Source organism: Aythya marila, assembly GCF_965140915.1.
Source record: "Aythya marila genome assembly, chromosome: 1".
Classification (NCBI taxonomy): Eukaryota; Metazoa; Chordata; class Aves; order Anseriformes; family Anatidae; genus Aythya; species Aythya marila.
In genome coordinates this window covers 67,073,461-67,091,473 of record NC_139042.1, presented here as the reverse complement: position 1 = coordinate 67,091,473, position 18,013 = coordinate 67,073,461, and the positions used below count along the sequence as shown (strand labels likewise).

Below are 18,013 nucleotides of genomic sequence, written 5' to 3'. Positions count from 1 at the left end.
TAATTTATTCACTTCCTGCATATTCATTATGATTCACTACTTAATGATTTAATGATCACACTACGCTCAAATAATTTTTTTGTTTCTTGTTACCGGTCATTTTAAGTTAGGTTAATTTGCTGGCAGTTCCCAATCAGTTCCCTGAGCCACTGCTGGCATAAGCTGGGGGACAGGGAGAGGACGGGAACCACTTTTGTGACGGCAATGCTGACTTGTCCTGGCCTAAAATAATTCTGAAATGATGACATTAATCTACATGTAGTAGGGTAAAAAGTTCAGTTTTATCAAATGTCGGCTGTTCCAGGCTGATTTGTAAGTTGGATATCCGTGCTGCGAAGACCATACTCCTGCAAAGCTGGATGGTCAAACTTTTCTAGAGAAGATAACACCTCTCCTTTTTAAATCTTTTGGCTGATATCAGGAATAATTATAACAATTCCAAGGCAGACACCATATTGGAAACTTTCAGCCCAAGAGGTTTGATTATGGAAGTGTTCTGCGTGACTCTCATAACTGGAGAAATCAAGCAAGGCTGCTTGGACAATGCTGTCCCCAAGTCATTCCCTAGAAAAGGCAAGAAGTGAGGGAGGTCTGACAAGTCTAGCCCTGAATAAAATTTTTATTTCCTGCAGCCAGATACATGAGCCTTAATAAAACCCTCAAGACTTCAGAAGTTCTTGATCATTCTCTAGATGCATTTACTGAGCAAAGCTTTTCTTAGATGAGTTTCTCCCTTTTCTCTTAAAATTATTGCTTCTGTATTTGGGGGAGTGAAAGGAAAAAATGAAAAATTAAACTCATGCATTGTTCTCAGTTGCAAAATCCACTGGCTACAAGTGGTTATTGTACAAAAATGGGGCTAATGTTGTTTATGCACAACACAGCCAGACTGTGAAGGGTAGTGGCAGTGGCAGCGTACCTAACACAGGTAGGGAGAGGGAAACATCAACAGCCACCACTGCTAGCAGTACTGTCCTGTTCAATTATTTTGGCTGCTGACAGGCCCAGAGATTATTTGGAAGAACAGGATGCGTTCCAGATAAAGATATGAGGCATGACCAGTTCCCTTATATCCTCAGTGCAGTAGCAGGAAGGGAAAGTGGCACATGGTGGCTGGCTGAGCTCTTCACACCGGAGCATTTCGAGTGAATGTCTACTAGGTTCAGATCTACTTTGTACCAAGCAGGCAGCGAAAAGCACATTTCAGATGAAATGCTGACTCCCTTGAGCTCCAACGTGGCCAAAATTTTGCCTTTGTCACCCAGAGTTTTGGGGCTGCAATGAGGCCATTAGATATTGTTGCCTGTCACACTCTGTTCTCTTCAAAACTTTCCACTACTTTGACTCAGTGCACATAATATTTTGGACTCTTTATCTGCTTCAAAATGAGGGCCTTTATGGTTCAGCAAGCTTGCAGTAGGTCAAAAGAGAAAAAAAAATGCATTTTGTTTAATTGAAAATATTTCCCTGGAAACTTTTTTTTTTTTTTTTTTTTTTTTTTCTAACAGGTGATACAGCTAAAAAGGTAGTTTAAAAGATTAAATTTGACATAGGATTTGTCATTTATACTTTGAAATGTGTGAAACTGAGAAATGATAAATATTGAGCCCACGATGCTACTTTCTTGCTCATTTTCAGATGTTTCTGATGCTGTGATGTGTTGTGGTATGGTTAAGTCAGCCTTTCAAGATTTTAAATTAAAAATGTTAACTGGTTTAAATAGACTAATAAAGATTTTTTCTTACTAATAGCTAAAGTCATCTTTATGACTACCATAATGATACAGTTCTCATTTTAAAGAATTATGCACTATTTTTATATCTGAGAAAATATCAGTTGTACATGTTCAGAGCTATATAAAGCTTCAAAAATTCTTCTGATATGAATTATTTCCAAAATTGTCAGTATGCAACCAAACTCTTGAGATCAAACAGGTTTTTTAATTAGTTTTCTGATCTTCTAATTGCATCTTTTAGGAGCAGATTGACAGGCATTATTGAAGCTTTTTATGTATATTTATAATTTAATCTCTACAAAACCTTGTGCAAAAGGAATTTTATTGTCTATTCACAAACTCCTTAAGGTAAGAAAACACAAACTTTAAGACTCTTGCTGTAACGAAGTTGCTTCTTGCTTGCTGAGCTGGAGTTACATGTGCTGCTTTGTATTGTGTCTGTAATTCGATAAGGTATAAAGCTTGTGCTTCGCTTGGAGGTTATTTTTATTGTTGAAGTGACTTGATTACTCTCATGTGTCAATGTCTTCAGAAGCGCAATAAGCCTTGTTTCTATCATATATTTTTATGCTCCAAACCTATATACATGCAAAATATCATCCTTTAGTTGTGAACTGTTTAAGAACAAAGCCTTACACAATTTTTTTAATATATATATATATATTTCTTTTCAAGGCTGGAAAGCTCTGAAAAGAATAATAACATAAACAGTAAGAATAAACACCTTCATGGTGTCCATGCGTCACATCCTGTCAGATTGATGCATTAACTTGTTGGATTACGGGCTTCAGTCAGCAAAGCACAAAGTGAGCTGATAAATAGAAGTTTGGCCTGTTTTTCCATGTAATTAAAAGAGTCAGTGAATTTAAAACTGATGGAAGGCAGTGGGCACTGCTGAAAGAACAGGTGAAATTTGAAAGCAAATGCAAGTTACCTGTTAGCTCTTCAGTCAAGAGAATCATTCTTTCATTTACTGTGGTATACGGTGAGCAAAAGCACCCCCACGGACTTCCAAGGGACCCAGTTGACATCTGAAGTCCATCCATTATAGCTACAGTAAATACATTGTTGTCATGGTAATGCAGTGATCAAAGTCTGAGGGAAAAACTCGGGCATTTCTCTGGTTCATAGTGTGAGATGAAAGGGAAGCCTGACAAGAAATAAAATAGAATTGATAAGTGTTTGCTTTAGGTTGGCTTCGCAACCCTCCAGAAAGATACTATGATTTTTAATTTAAAATTAGGCCATTTCAATGTATTGATTTTGTATAGCTATTAGGATATTGTTAGTACTGCGAATAATGCTGTGACAGTCATCTGGGTAAAGTGGCTGTATTTGTCCTCAAATCCATTTCCAGTGATATGGGGCAAAATTGACAACTGCCCCTTCTGAAGCCATGCAGGGAAGTAGCTGTGAGCAGCTGGGACACTTCACAGCAGATTTACTGAGGGGTGGGAGGTGGGGTTTCACAACAGACTAAAGCTCATTTAAGCGCACTCTACTACCACATGCCCTTAAACAGTGAAGGACTGCTCCTATTTGCACCCTTAGTTACAAATGGCCTTGAGCCAACTTAGTAGTTGGCTTTGAGCACCCAAGATGCAGAGTCTGGATTTCTTACTGACTGGGCAGGAGAAAGGTATATCCCTGAGGAGCATAGAGGAGAAGGGTGGCTTGAAACCATACCTTACTTAGGGCCATGCGTGAGATAGCAATACAAAGTGCCAACGTCTTCTGCATTTAGGCAGCAAATATTTCACTCTGGGTTGTGAATCCTCCCCCAAGGCGACCTGCTTCCCCCATTATATTGCCTGGGAAATTGGGACACCACTTTCAGGTTTCTGATTTCCACTCCAGAAAGAGCTGCTTGAACATCAGGCCTGGCTGCACATAATATTACCCAGCTCTGATCCCATTTCAGAGGAATCATCTCCTTTGCCAACATGCTCACAATGTGTTTCTAGCCCAAGTCTAATATTACTTGCTCACAGTGAATATCTCGTTATTCCAACACTGCGTCCTTCACTTCAGTAGTGTAGCTTAATGGGGTATACGCATGCATGCCCATAAATCTTGACGGATCAAGCTGTGCAAGCTTTAGACCCAGTGAAAGGGGATGACTCACCTGATGAAGTGCTCACTAGTCAAAGCAAAAGCTGCATAAAAGAAATCTTAAGTGTTAAAATAATCTTTTGTCAACAGGGACAGATTCTGACCTTCTTAATCACAGTGACTGCATCTCACAAGTAGTCCCAGTGAATGAACTGAAACTACTTACAGAGTAATAAAGCAGCTCGCCTGGGAGAAAGGGTACCGAATTCCAGCTATAGGTCATCCACCTTGTGTTAAAGTCTCGATCCATTTAGTTGATGTCTCATGGTTAATGTTCCATGACGGCCCTTTAATACACAAGAAAACAGCTTAATCTGAGAGAGCCCTCCTGGCATGTTATAAATTTCATCAGTATTGAAGGGACCATTGAAATTACAATTACAAAAGAAGATGTGAAATGTCATGTGACATGGTGATGATAAAATGCTGATCGCTCTCCTAATTTATTTCCTCAGCACTGGAGGAGGTCCACAGCCCACAGCCCAACAGGCTCAGCTAAAGGCATAAATATGGAAGGAAAGGCAAACACAAGAGGAGATTCAAGGGAAAATGTGCAAAGCTAAAAAGGACAGTAATCAAGAATTTCTCTTCCAAAGCATGTGGTTATCTGAACAGAATTGGTAGGAGTGTTGAAATCACAATGGTGGCCTCCATGCAGGATCAAAACTGCTTTCACTGTGTTTTTTTAAACATAAGTAATACAAAAATTGAATGCATGTGAGCCATCATAGATCAAGCAGAAGACCTGTATAAACACCATGACTACAAAAACAGAGCCCTCCCTGTCTTTTTAAGAAAATCCCATCCAGGAAAGAATGGCAAACTTTATATTATTTTATTCAACAATTACAGTGTCAAGAAACAATTTAACTTTGCAAACCTAAATAATAAGAAACTCTTTGTTTTGAGAATATTACTGTCTCATGCAATCTTTAACCTAAACAAAGTAAACAGAAAAATAGTTTTCTCTGAGTAAGGGCTTTATGATATGCCCCAGAGGAATTAAAACTCCAGGAAAGGAAATGGAAAAATCCAGAAAATGAAGAAAAGCAAGTACTACAGTTTAATAGCATGTTTAAACCATACACTTATTTTAGAACATGTGCTCAACAGCTTCCCTTATTGGGTTTTCAGTAAGTACAAGTAAGTAGCAGCTGATGTATATTACTAAATGACAATGGAAGGGTCAATAAACGAATCCGCAAATCTTGCATTTTTTCTTGGGCTGCTGCCTGGATATACACAAAAAAAAAAAAAAAAAAAAGAGAGGAAACAATGAAATGAAAGTAATAAATGCACTTTTTCACCTCCAAATAGACTGTAAATCAAGCATACAGAAGTTTTCATCAGTCTTAAGGAAGCTCTTGGCTGTATGGAATATCAAGTATCCAAAGGAAAGACCATAACTTCCGAGATGCACTCACTGTTCTCGTTTGTAATCTATCCTGTAAAAGCACAGCAGCAGAATGCTAATGCTCTTTGGTTAGGATTTTAAAACTAGAGAAATACAGAAGCCAAAGGGACATTCTCAATCTGGCAGCCTGCTATTTTTTTAAGAATGAACTCAAAGTGACTTCAGAGACTCCTCGTACTCCTGAATGCCCATCTTGTGCTTGTACAATTCTGCTTCTGAGTATTTCACACTTTTTTTTTTTTTTTTTTTTTTCTGTCTGTTAGGCCCATCCAAGCAGAGAGCAAGCTAAATGAGAAGCCATATATATGAAGGAACAATAAAATAAAGATTAACCAGATATACAAAGTAAATTTTAAAAAGACAATTTTTTCCCTATCAGGGGACCGTCATTGTATATTTTGGAGGTGAAGAGAAGACCTGCTAGCCTGGACAAAGTGGCTGAGGGGAAAGAGGATAGAAGAGGAGTTCAACAAGGCAAATAAAGAAGCATGCACATGAAAAAGGCTGAGCAAAATAAAGCCTGAGAGTGAACATGATTGCTCTTCAGAGATACATGAGATGATAAGAAAACATGAGGAAGAAAAGTTATTTAAGCTAAAGCACATTACCCACAGAGCAAAATGGTTTAAACTTTCAATGCTTAGATGAAGAAAGTTTAGGCTACCAGGCAGAGGAGGTCCTCTAGCCATCAGTGGAAAATACTGGAGCAGTTTCTTCCATAGGATTCAGGGTGGAGAAACCCAGATACTTATAGGATGGCACCCGTGAGGTTTCTGACAGAGATGCAGTTATGTAGTCTCCTGAGATAGTGGGGGACTAGAGAGAGAGAACAGGGTTAGCTTGAACCTGCTCCTTTGCTCAGGAGCACTTCTCAAGCATGATATATCTGATTGATTTTGATAACCCTCTTAAAAATTGGTTACTCATACCCTAAGAGTTGCTGCACCTCTCCACTGACTACAAAGGTAGTTTTGACAGTTATCTCTGCTGTCAGCATCTGTACTGCGAATACCTCAAGTTAGGTGAGACGAATCACAACCCAGACAACTAAAAGTTAGATGTTGTAACCTCTAATTTTTTTTGGTTTGTAAATCCTTGCAGGATCCAGTCCTGAAAACTTGCCTGGATTGGGTATTGAGTTAACAACAGTGCTTTTTCTGGCTCAGTTTCTTAAGGGAATAAGGATTATTTGGTCATGTTTTTTGTGTGTGTGCATATGTGTGGTTGTGTGTGTGTGCCTGTCTGGCTATATTTTAAACCTTCTGGCCAATTTCAGTTAAGTTTGAGAGAAAGGTAAGGATCTCAAAGCTATGGAGTATCTTTTTGTGACAATACATATCTGGCCCTACAGACACTGGATAAACTATGCAAGAGCTTTCTGACAAAAAACAGTAAGACATTGGCTGGTATTGGCTTTACTGCCCACAAAACTTCTTTTATTATGTCCTTTTGGATCTAGATTACGTAGCTCACATCTGCAGTGAGTTGTTCTGCACCTGTAAAATTGCTCTGTATGTCAGATTTAGGAGTAAAATAAAATGTAAATGCTTGTTGCTAGTGCCTGCGTAAGACCAAGAGTGGCTTTTACCCTGGTGTTGCCACCATGTGGGCTAACTCTTGGACTTGTGCAGGACTTGTCCGAGTCAGACTGCAGGCCAGTCTGCACCTACGGATGCCATGCCTAGCAACACCATGTTTTCTTGTATTTAATTTTAAAAGATAAACATTTTAAATATAAAAAGCAACCAGGAAAGAAATTAAATAGGAGCCATTCAGATATTGGGAAAGGTGGATGGGCTTGGGGCCAGGTTTCCTGAATTCATGGTGGTTGCTCCGGAGAGCTCTTTGTGTGGTGGCTGCACACTTTGTCTCCCCTGGCCACAAAGAAAAGAAATCACAAATGGGAGGGATTACTAATGGGAAATACTGTATTATTTTCATAGGTCTGATAGATGATGTGAAAGGGTGAATTGTCAGGGGAAGCCAAGATCACTCTGAACACTGCAGCATTTAGACCTATCCTTGGCTAATTGCTGTACTAGAGACCTACAAAAAAAAAAAAAAAAATAGAAACACGGTGCTGTTGATTACATCAGCAGGATCCACTGATGTGGGGGCTCTCACACAGCCAGCTGGCTTCTTTTTGAACTTCCTGAGGCCAGCTTTGCCCCTGACATGTGAGCTGGGTGCAACAGGAGAGAAAGGAAATCGCCATGGAAAGGGAGGAGATAAAGAAACTGCCCGCTGAGCACCAGGACTGCTTCTCGCAGATGAATATCACAGATTTTATCTGGGAGGGCTGAGGTCTTCCCTGCCATGGTTTTGTAATTTCTCTCCTCCTCCACTGCTCAACATTTCAGTGCCTCTCAGAGCAAGCAGGAGCCGGCTACTCGGATTGCCCTAGATGAGTCACTCCTCCAGATAAGCCTGACTGGCTTCAAAACTAAAGTTACTCTGCATCAGGTGTAAACCATTGAGACAGAAGAAAGCAGATTGTAAATGAGGAATTGCTCCTGCCAAATCCCAGTCCCTGTCACATAAAGCCATACTACTTCATGTGTGAGGTGAAGTGCTGTTTTGAACTGACTTCAGCTGATCGTAAAACAAAAATGATGTTGTAATTGTCACATAAAGGCTCCTGACATAGCAGGGGAGAAGACTTCAATCTGTCACAACCTGTTCTCTTTGAGGAAGAAAAGGTGACTGAGAGACTGTTATTTGGCACAGAACAGTGAATCAGAAGCAGAAATATAGTCCTCTTTCATTTTTTGGATGCATTTACACTTGCTAATATGCCACTCGGTGCTCTTAAAAACTCAACTCTTCTATCCTACCTGGCAGCAAACTGAGAATCTACTTTCCTAGAAACGTGCCAGAAAAATGCAGCTTCTTCACAACCAAAGATTTCAGTCAAATGTGCAATACATAGGTTGAGACAGTGATTCTTTCACTGCCCTGCGGGCGGGCTGTTCTCCACATGGGATGTTCCAGTCAGGGAATTCCTGCACAGCCCCAGAGCAGAAATATCACCTTTGCATTTTCCCATCTCTGCACTCCTAAAAGTATCCAGTCTGTTGCCAGGAAGCTAGTTTATGTGGCAAACAGGGCTCAAGCAAGACATAAAGGTGGCTATTCAGACCCTCAGACTTTGGCTGTAACACCTACTTTATCTTTAGGGAGGCTGGGGAATGGCCATGTAGGACTGAGAGTGAATCTCCATAGGAGCTTCTTGTCACAGAACAATAGTGCTGTGTAGCCCCAACAGTCAGACAGCACCAGGCAACCATCTCACCATGAAGGATTTTAAAAAGAATTCTCCAATGGGACAATAACTGAGTGGCATTTATTTGATATTTTTGCAGACGAGGAAGAGAAATGAGCTGTATAAAAATCTCTTTCACATTCTAAGCATGGCCATAACCAGACAACAGTATATCATTCTGGATCAGAAGGACGTGCAAGGCATAGTAGTAAATTTAGCTCTTCAGTCTCTGTCTTTACTAATCCTGAGCACAGGCCTATCCATAGCTATGTGGCCTTCACCCTCACCATGAACGTCTTACAGCATCTGTCAGTGAACATAACCCACTGAACCCAAATGCTAAAGGCAAGAGGGGCCCAAGTCAACAGAGCATACCATAGAGAAGCTATCAACCATTTTCTCCACCTGGACCCCATCCTTCTGCTCAGCCTTGGGGTAGAGAAACTTAAATCTAGGATTAACATTCAGGCTCTCAGCAATCAGAGAGGCAAGAGACTTCTGTTTATTGCTACAAGAGATCACTGGTATGTTCTGTAATGCTGGGTGAGGAGAGCAATGATTCCTTACTGACTGAAGCCCATCTCTCGGTGCTGTAGGTGCAGAGCCAGCTGTAGGGGAAAGGAGGAGATACCAGGCAACTTTTACCCAGTATTTGCGGTAAGAGTTACAATTAAATGTTAGATGTGGAAAGGCCAAGTGAGGACAAATATTCCTGGGTTGCACAAGGCCAGCAGGCTGCTATGAAGGAGGACTGGCAGGACCAAAGGCTTTAAGCTGAGTTTTCGCTCCAGGGAAGCTGCTGCAGGACAGATGAAGAAGGCTAGGGGTGCATGTGGAGTGGGGCTGAGTGGTAAGAATTACAGAGATAGACAGTTCAGTTTTCTGCTGGATCCCACAACATCTGTGGGGGCACTGACAGTTGAGGTAAATAGTTTCCATTGGATATTTTATGGGCTAGAAGTTTTCAGGTGATACTTAAAGATAGGCTTAGGATGAGGGTTAGGGTTAAAAACAGCTGGACCTGAGGTGCTTGATCTGAAGCTACCTTCGTATGAATCCTCACTATCTTCCACACGCACACAGCCAGTGCTTGATAGGCCTCACCAGAACACGTATACTTGGCAAGACAGGGAATCCATACTTTTTTCAGGTCACTTTGTCCTGATTTTGTATTGAAGCTTTTCATATCAACAGCAGTTTCGTTTCAGTAAGCTAATAATAGCCCTTAAAAACCCTGTGTATCAGCAAAAAGACTCCCCACAGCTGCAAATTGAATTGAAGAGTTTATGCTGCACCAGGGTGAGTAAGGAGGAAGCCTGTGTGTTGGCCCAGGCTAAGGCATAGTCCTGGCTTTGCATAAGGAGGCCAACAGCAAATTTTCACCATTGTCTGTAATTGGGATTGCAGTAAGTCCTGTGAGATCCAGTAATAAATTCAGCTCTCTGGATCCGAGCTCCATGACATTAAACCTGAGACTAACATAAACCAAAGGGTATTATTCCCTTCTAGCCCTCAAGCTGGTCATGCTTTACTGCACTTCTACTCTCTGAGCTTCCTTAGTCTTGCTCTTCCTGGCAGTACCATTTGCTTTTTATCTCCAGCAGTCCCCTGCCTTAACCTCAGCTCTGGCTGTGTCATCAGCAGACTGGAGCTAAATCTGTAGATTTAGTGAATGTCAACCTAGACCAAATCACAGCCCTGCAGGCCTGGAGGAGCTGTAAATATAAGCCAAGAATGCACCCCTGAATTATAAAAATCCTGTATTATTTTCTAGTTCTTTTTATGCAGCATCAACTGTATGTATGAACCATGAAACATTTGTGGATATAGATTTTTTTCTCAATGTCCCATTGTAAAATGGACACTTCACAGCACAGACAAACTTCATGATATTGTTGGTATTTTGGCACTGAGTCTGAGAAGGTGAGAATACAGTGAGTTTAGTCAAGGTCATTATAGCGGTTCCATTAAGATGATGCACATTTTCCTGGGCGAATAATTGTAGTACTACTTATCTCTAAGCTATGTTTTCACAACAGAGCTGAATCAATGTATCTGATTCCAGTTCACGGGCATTCATTTTACTTACCAGTGGAAACTGATATTACCAGTCTTTGATAAGCACTTAAATTAATTCCTTCCAGACATTTCATTTAATGCCTTTCATCCTGATGGAGTTAAATTAGCAGCACTAACTACTTAAGAGCACAGAAAAAAAGAAAGTAACACATTTTAGGATTAGATATTTGAGACAGCCTTACCCATTAGCATATTAAATCCATACAATACAGGTGTTAGAAAGGACTTCGGTTACCCCTTAATTAGAAGCAAACCTTTGGTATGAGTAGAGCCTACACATTTCAAGACACAGGCTCCCCAGATGGGTGGGAGAAAGTTATGTTACCATTATTTATTTTAAATAGCACCATAATACTATTTTTTGTTGTTGTTTTTTTGGACAAAAGGGTGCATTCTCAATGTAAGTGAAAGTGTAGCAGTATTGTATTCCTCACCTCAGTTTGTTAAGAGCAGTATTCACAGCCTCTTTGCCACTCTCCCTTGGCAGGACCATTTTCCCATGTGAGGCTGGGATGTGGCACCACAGACATGGTGCTGGAAGGTCTCCAGTCATGCCAGGGAGGTCAGGTGTGAAGCAGCAACACTACGTGGCTTTACCAGGGCTCTCTTACCAGAAATTATGGGTCTGGTTGGCACCTCAGCATCTCCTGCCAGTACAGGAGAGAAAGCCCAAGAAAAATTTCTGATTAAAAGGTGTGAGCAACCACTCAAGGTCTCTCCATCCTTTGCTGGTCTCCAGAACCAGGAATCTGTGTGAGCAGATAACAGGGGATAACAATCCTTGTTATATTTAAGCATCTCACTGGTAGTTACTTTTTTACAGAAAAAAAAAGACAGAAAATCTGAATTATTCCAGTAAAGAAAAGTTGAGTTCTGGCTTTCCATAAAGCCAATGTCCCAAAGAATTTTTTAAAAGATTCAAAAAGTGTCTCTGTTTTCTTTAAAAATCAAAATACACAATTTTTCAGGAAAAAAAAAAAAAAAACTATCACATGATTGGCAGTACTTTCCTTAATCCATGATTTATAAATAACACTTCATGCTAATCTTTTTTTTAAATGTGCAAGGCCTAGAGTTGTGAAGATTGGGGTACAGGTAATGAAATTTTCAACAAAAAGATTTATCTCTGCTCTCCATTCTGTCTTCCTTTTTTTTTTTTTTTTTTTTTTTTTTTTTTTTTTCAATGCAAAGTAGGAAAAACAAAATTGGAAATCATGAGAAAAGCTTGAATGTATTTGAGAGATATCTTTTGTCAGAATGAGCAAAAAAAAAGTGCAGCGTTTGAAATAATTGCTGAAACTTTACCCTTCAAAGTACTTTCCACATAATAAAGTATTTCCAGTTAGGTTACTATGAAGTCACTATGCTGTGTTAGCTATATCCTGCATACAAATGTTTAGTTTGCAAACATTTCTTCTAGAAAGATGGGTTTGTGCTTGTATGGCTTTGTGCATTTTGACCTTAAATCTGCTTACGTAGTATCTCTGAAATCTTTGGAACCCTCTTGCTAATGGGCTGGTAATGGTGGTAGTCTCTATTTCTGTCTTACTAGTTATTTACTTATTCATTTTACTACTTTAGAGATATGTCAACTAGCCAGAAATGTCAAGAAGTACTTTGTGTGCATTACAGCTCTGTCTTTAATACCAGCCCTTTTTGATGGTGTTCAAAAGCCAGGATTTTTTTTTTTTTTTTTTTTTTTCAGAGATATATCTTGAGAATTTTATATGTGCAAACAAAACTAGGCATAATACTTTTCTTATTCATAAAGAGGTAAATAAAATTTAGTTTTAATATGAAAACCATAGATATTTCAGTTTTCCCTTAAAGGGAAAAAATGCCCAGGAAAATCTGATATGTTTTCTTTGTGCAGGTGTTTCCAGAAAATTTAAATCTCTGGTTAGGTTACACTTCTGTAGCAGAAGTCAGAGAGTGCATGGGGCTGGACATGCTGTGGTGGGAGTGTGCATTTGGTCTGGGGAACTTTGTATCCAGCTGTACAAGATCACATCCCTTAAAATATATATATATTTGTATGTGTTCCCCTAAGCATGCACCTATGCTGTCCTGCAGAAACAAAATGCACATATTTGAGCTCTTTGTCATGTTCCCACTTTTCTTTCATGTCTGTTGAGAGTCATCCTCTCTAATTTTCTAAAACATGACAAATGCACACCAGCATGCATGTTGCATGGAAAGGCTCGAGGCAATTTAGGGGTAAAGGAAAAAGAACCACTTCCATGGCATCTTTGTCCTGCAGGAACCCCATATTAAAAACAAGGATAAAACACCAGGGGAAAGTGATGCAATGTCACAGAACTTACTCTTCTAGTCCTTTCTGAGCTTTTTGCCTTTCTGCTCTTTCTGGTGAGGAAGAACTCATCACTCAGATTTGTTTCTTTCCAAAAAGGGTCAGAATCGTGCCTGTGTTTGCAGCTAAGGAGCATCCAGCATGCCTTAGTGAGAGGATCTTAGAGCAATTCGGATGCTGATTGATCTCTGGTGCATACAGCAGCTATTCCAAACAGGCTTTGATTTACACCGGAGACGACAGCCAGCAGCATCCCAGGTCCAATTGCTTCTGCCCTGGCTTTGCTCTCTGCCCATGCCCTCAGCAGCCAACACACACAAGAGCCACAGGCTGCTCTGCTTCCCTACGCACTCTGCTGCAGCAGTCTTATGCCTTTCCTCTGTAAGGTCCCCAAGGAGTCAGTCTCTGCCTCCCCATCCCTAAATAACAAGCCTCAGAAAGCAGGACGGGCAGAGGGGGCTCCCCCACTGCTTGTGCTATCCTCTTGTTTTGTTTAAAACTTAGCATTCCTCTGAAATGGGGCAAAATGCCTAATTATTTCTCAGCTCTCCTGAGGCTGCATGTTTCAGTGATGGCATTTGCCACCCACCTGGCAGGAGATAAGACAGGGGCAAGGGAGGCAGTGCTTGAATTAGATATTGCATCAACTGAGGTGCTAAAGTTGCTTGTGCATGCTTAAGTAATGACAATGCTGAGGATAGTGGAGAAGAGTCCCCCAGGAACAGAACATGAACATTAATTATAGGGGGGAAAATATATTATTAACATCAGACCGCACACTACAGGAGATCCCAGTGTGACTATTAAGGGAAATTAATTACCACCTCTCTTTACCTTTCAGATCAACTCTTCTTTATAATGAGAATAATTCCTTCATTGTTACCACTAGCATTATCAGCTGTGTGAGAATAGTTTTTCCTGGTACTCCATTCACTGGCATTGTGTATCTGTGTAGTTTGAAAACAAATACTTGCAGCAGATGCATTTCATCCCCTCAGAGGGGAAATCCCAAAGGCTCAGGCTCTGCAAAACAGAGCCACATGCTGAAATCCTGCTTCATCTGCACTGGTAAGTGTGAAATAGCATCAAAGTCATGCTGTGTGGTAAAACCAGGAGCAGGCTTCAGGAGGTAGCATGTCAGCACAGTGCCAGAAACCTCTTTCCCCTACCTGCTCCTCTCTTTCCATCAGCCACATGTGGCTGTCATTTTGGGTTTGTGAATTCTGGGACTGAGGATCCCTAGAAATAAACATCCTTTCAAAAACAGTTAGACTTTGGTTCCTTGGAGACCAAGTTAAAACAATGAATCTGAAGATCCTCAGTCTAAATTATTTATGATGTAGCCTGCTGCCCCAAAATAGAGCAGTTAAAAGCAAGGATATACTCTTTTAAACTAATCGTGCTTCGCAACCCCTTTTACAGATCCCAGTGTATTTTCCAAATACATCTTGCGTAATCTCATATGAGAAATTTTTGCTGGTAAAGTCAGAATTGAGGTCAAAACTGGCCTAAAAGAAAGCTCATTACAACTTCAACATCCATAATCCACCCTGAGGAGAGAGATGAATGCAGTGAGCAGGCTACGCATGCATTGTTTCCATTGTACTCTTGATTAACTTATAATTCACAAGTGAGGGAGTGTGAAGGAAATTACTGAGTGATGGAAGGTCACCAATTCCAAGAGGAAATAAATGATATATAGGCATCCCATTCATCAATGTATTTGTGTAACAGCATTTTGGAATCTGTCTCTCTGGGGCAAAGCCCATTTAAAATCTTCTAATATTTTGCAAAGACCGGGATGGAAAGCTTGTGTAATCTTAGGGACAAAAGAACCATATACAAAATCCACATCATCCCAGAGCAGCCAGTGCCTTTTTCTTTGAAGAGGGCACTAATTCCCTAAATTCTTCATGGTTTTCCTTGGACAGGGGACAGTAATGATCATGATTCTTACAACCCCATGCGAAGATCTGCCATCATCCTCTTATTTCTAGTACAATAACAATCCTATGCCTTGCTGTAAGGTTCACTTTGCATTCCAAGGAGTGGAATCCTGAAAAAAAAAAAAAAAAAAATGATTACAGCCATGGCTCTGATTAGTGTCAGGTTCCCAAATTCTGGTATCAAGAAATATTTGAATGTGTATGATCTCCTCATCATATACATTATCACACCCTCATATTTTATGGGAATATATTTATTAACGAACAAAATGATGCAAAGAGTTTGCATCAATTGCTCCCTTTATTTGTAGAAAAGCAGGTACCCTTCAAATATGCAACCAGTTCCTGAACCATTATTTCATTTTATAACATTGAAATGGAAGCAGTGTAGCAGTAGCTGATCTAAATGTGGAAGTAGTAGAAAGAAATCAACATAGTCCATTTGTAAAGGCTATAGAGGGTTTGGCTAAAATTAGAATTAAAAACAAATAGTGGTTCGTAAAACAGGCATCTGCGCCAGACAGAGAAAAGACCTGTGTATATATTCCTATATTTGTTTCTGCTGTTAAAGCAATACGATAGCAATAGGACAGCTGGAAGTGAATGAAATGCTCTCACACTTTATTTTCTTCCACAGTTTATTGCAGAAATAATAAACACACTGTGCTGCACAGAGTCAAATTGACGCATGTGATCGTCTGCATTATTGGTGGCTAATACGGTTGCTCTGGAGCAGGTCAGTGCGCATTCTCACTTTCAGTTACTTTGGACAAATGCAAACTAAGTGTACCATGAAAAATTTCATCACATAACATGGCGCCCAAAAGATGATGTATGTCACTACTGTGATATTTTTATTATGCCTCGGAGAAAACCCATTTTAATGCACGGTTGCAAAAAAAATCACAGGTCTTAGAGCAAAAAAGATACGGAGTAACTGATGTGGGCTAGCATTTTCTTTCACATATATCAGGAGAGCTGCAAAAATGTATGAGACAGGACATCAGCTGCTTCTTTCCACATGTAATTATTTTTTTCTTTCTTTTTTTTTTTTTTTCAGTAGGATACAGGCAAATTTGGGTTGAATTAAATGCTATTGCTAGATTTTGTAATAATGCCTGTTGGGACAGTAGTGAATTGCTAGACAGAGAAACAGGGAAAGCTATGGCATGCATACAGGCTCTTGAGACATGGAGGAATCAAAACATGATATTTAAATAAATTCTTAAACTCTGCAGAGAGTTTCTTTGTTCAGCCCACAAGTACAAGCCATGGTATGGCATAAAATCTCCAGTCAAATTATCACATCTACAACACGCAGGACGGCTGGAGCTGTGTGAGTGGGCAGGCTCCTCATCCGAAACATTGCTCCTCATCAGCAGGAAACCTGTTCGTGGAAGGACAGCAGCTGGTGTGCTGTCTTGTTCCAGCTCTGTTTTAGTGTCTCGGTGTATAGTGCTGGTTTGTAACTCCAGGACAGGTTTGCAGGGTTTTGACCCCACTGGTTTCAAGGGACTTACTGCTGCTCCTCACCGATGGGAGCGAGAGCAGAGAGTGGCCTTGTGTCTGCATCCCGGCTGTGTGCTGGAGGGGGCCATGTCTGGATGGGGCCATGCCACGGAAGGAGGAGGAGGAGGAGGAAGAAGAAGAGAAAGGGAAGAAGAAAAAGGAGAAAGAGGAGGAGGAGGAAGAGGGGGAAGAAGAGGAGGAGGAGGCAGTGGCTCCCCGGTGAAGAGAGCAGAGGAGAGGGCAGGCTGAATAGCTTCATGCGCACTGGAGTGGGACAAAATCCAGGCTGAGGCAGAGATAATTGGTTTGATAGTCTAAGAATAAGGAAGCAGCAGATGTCTTTGAATGCATGATAAGAGCAACAGGTCAGAGACTTGGCTCCTGGTGATTAGGTTTTGAGAGAGCAGGAGAAGAAGCCTGTCTTCTGAAACTTGGCACAAAGCTTGAGTCTTTTTTTGAACATCTCTCTGGGATGACAACCTATGATCCCCCTTTTTTTTTTTTTTTTTTCTTCCTCCTATGGTTTCCACATTACAGTGACTGCTTCGGTCTGCAGTTAAGTTCCTCAGGAGCAGACTAGAGAGGGCAAAGCACCTGCGTCTATGAAAAGAATAATATAGGGGAAGGGGTCAGAGAGCCTCTGTTTCCCAGGGAGTCTTCTAAATGTCCCTTACCATTGACTCAAAGATAGATTCCTGTCCGTGGCATAATCAGTGTAATTCCTAGCAGCACCTGCATTTTCTTTCAGGGTTTCCGATACAAGCTTTGCCCAGCCATTTTTACTTATCCTGTATGACTGAAAACCATCCTAGCAGACAGGGAACTGGAATAAAACAAAAAATAACTGAAAGCTAGCCATGAATTTAGGAGCTGTGCTAGCCATTCAGAGATTTATTCTCTTTTTTTTTTTCTTTCTTTTTTTTTTTTTTTTTTTTCTGGGTAATGGGCAAGTTAGAACCTTTCAATATTTCAAGAAGAGAGCAGTAGAAAATATCCCTGGGGACAGGCTGCATAAGCTCTGATCCTGTATCTGAAGTCCAGTACCAATACTTTTTCTAATGAAAAAAGTAATTCATTCAGCTAAAAGAGAGCGAGTTTGACTTTGAAAATTAAAATCAATGCTTTAATTCAATACACATACAATTACCAGCTGTCAAATAACATGTAATGCACTTTTACTAGGGAAAAAGAAAAAAAAAAAAAAAATCACACCACCACCACAAAAGACCAGAAAGGAGGCTTTGACAAATGTTAGTATTCTCATAATGAACATTTTCGGTGGTTTTGAAAGCAACATTGCAAAGTTAAGCACCGCAGATGATAGGGCATTATGCAGAGGGCATAAAAGGACCGATGGTGTTTTTCAGAACACATATCACTGCTTCCTGTAATGCTCTGTTGTCACAAATATATGGTGATTAGCTATTTATCAGAGTGAAAGCACATCGTAAAACATTCCACATATCATTGAGTTTCTAATAATCTGTGTCACTGTAAAGATTAATACATTAAGTCAGTCCACATAACTTCACGAAATACCTTCCTTTGCCAAGATTTGTGTTGGTTTTGGCAAACAGTGGATGAAACACTGATGAAATGGGAACATCTACATTTGTTGACTGGTCTGTGAAATAATAGACTTGCT

At 40.3% G+C, this 18,013-nt stretch overlaps 1 protein-coding gene across 5 annotated transcripts in view; it reads left to right on the top strand.

Annotated features, from left to right (window-relative positions):
- Nucleotides 1-18,013, top strand: part of NPAS2 (neuronal PAS domain protein 2) — a 99,156-nt gene that overhangs the window by 15,030 nt on the left and 66,113 nt on the right. Inside the window, exon 2 of one of the 5 annotated variants that reach the window (XM_082758962.1) lies at nt 15,497-15,595. The exons of the other annotated variants lie outside the window; for them this stretch is intronic. The gene's annotated coding sequence lies outside the window, so the exon portion shown is untranslated. The remainder of the gene's footprint in view (nt 1-15,496; nt 15,596-18,013) is intronic. 5 annotated transcript variants of the gene reach the window in all.